General features: G+C 37.4%; 1 non-coding gene across 1 annotated transcript; it reads left to right on the forward strand.

The window, feature by feature from the left end:
* The first annotated feature begins 1625 nt into the window (after window positions 1-1625).
* Window positions 1626-1698, forward strand: Trnav-cac (transfer RNA valine (anticodon CAC)). Its single transcript has one exon. It is a non-coding gene; the product is annotated as a tRNA-Val (tRNA).
* Window positions 1699-1909: the final 211 nt, after the last annotated feature.

The raw sequence follows: 1909 nt of genomic DNA on the forward strand, positions 1-1909 counted from the left end.
ATTCTGTAAAAGCTGGCCAATGAAAATTCAGAGAAAAATAAGGTACTTGGGTTCTAATATTCAATGAACAGGTTTATGAATGAGAACAATGTACAGAAACAAACATCCTACTAAATTATCTTGGAACTCTGGGACATTATTCTCTGAGGTTGCTATTTTAAAAGTTGTGCGCAATGTTATATTTCTCAGAGTTAAACATATACAGCATAGCCATTTAGGCATTGGTTCTCATACTCTGGGTCCTTCCACATGTCACATGGCTACATGATATTCCCAAGTCATGGGTTTTGCTGTTTGATCTCTGATTCAGCTTGAAGATATTCCAAAGCTCCAGAAGCTAGACAGTCCTCTGAATACACTCAGTATACATGTGAAGCAGCTCAAATGTACAAGTTCTTCCATCAACAATCACTTCAAAGGTCATTAATAACTTACAGGTGTGAGAGTGGAAATGCCCTCTGCACTCCCCTGCCCCTTCTTGAACTCTGGTCATTCTCTCTGGGCCATTTTAGTAACAGTGAATTCTTAACTTGGTTTGGTATTTCTCCATTTTCTCTTCTCTGGCTCTTAGGCTTTTAAGATGACATTCCAAACTCATCTTGAAAAAACAAAAGCAGACCAAATGCTTTGACATGTTCATTCTGAGTTTTGTTTTGACATTTTTATCCTTATATTAGTTTACTGAGAATAGAGAAAGCAATTTAAATCCTTCTTAAGAAGATACCTACAAAGAAAATAAAAAGAACATGTAGGTAGGGGCTGGGGTTGTAGCTTAGTGGTAGAGTTCTTGCCTAGCGTGTGTGAGGCACTGGGTTCGATTCTCAGCACCGCATATAAATAAAGTCCATTGACAACCAAATAAATAAATAAATAAAAAGAACAGGTAGGTAGTAAAAATCTGCTTGGTTTGAATCATGGGTAAGTGTCAATGGATTCTAACATCTGCTTGGATTCTACCATGGCTGAAGATAGACTCTAAAACTTTAATAAAACCTTCAAAAGGTCAATGAACTGTGTATGAGAAAGAAGCACCTAGGTTAAATTTTCTCAACAGCAGAATTATTGACCTTCTTGGCTGAGTGATTCTTCCCTATGTGGGGTGGCCCTGTGTGCTGTAGGATGCCTAACAGTATCCCTGGCTTCTACCCACAAGATATCAGTAGCTCATCTGCCCACTACCCCGGAGTTGTAACAACTAAAAATGTCTTCTGTCATCATCAAGTGTCCATGAAAGGCCAAAATCACTCACACTGGAGACCTACTAATCTACATAGAGATGTCTTCTGATTTTAACCTATGAATATTAATCAATGATACATTAGGGAAAACCAAGTAAGACAAATAAATGTATGTAATTCTTGGGTGAAGGAATATCTGCATAATATTAAAGTATCACTGAACAGATTATTTGTAACCACAAATGGGAAAATGTATCTTATGATAGGAAATCACTAAGTTAACCATGTGACCAAATGTAGCATCATTATTAATGGGACAGAATGACATCATAAACTTTACCTGTAGGGCTGGGGTTGTAGAATACTTGCCTGACATGCATGAGGCACTGGGTTCAATCCTTAGCACCACATAAAAATAAAATAAAGATATTGTGTTCACTTGGGGCTGGGGATATAGCTCAGTTGGTAGAGTGCTTGCCTCACATGCACAAGGCCCTGGGTTCAATCCCCAGCACCCCCCCCAAAAAAAGGTATTGTGTCCAACTAGAAAAACTAGAGAATAAAATATTTTTTAAAAAAACCTTAACCTGTGTATAATTGCATCTGTATGCTAACATCAAATTTATAAAAGAAAAGGAATCTAGCAAGTTAAGGGACACCATGACGAAACAAACAAAAAACCCCACAATGTGGAACATAAGAAAAATAGCCTGAAACCTACAAAAAGTTAA

The sequence above is a fragment of the Marmota monax genome, unplaced genomic scaffold (genome assembly GCF_021218885.2).
Source record: "Marmota monax isolate L192 unplaced genomic scaffold, Marmota_monax_Labrador192_F-V1.1 WCK01_AAM20220418_F8-fsc00026, whole genome shotgun sequence".
Taxonomy (NCBI): domain Eukaryota; kingdom Metazoa; phylum Chordata; class Mammalia; order Rodentia; family Sciuridae; genus Marmota; species Marmota monax.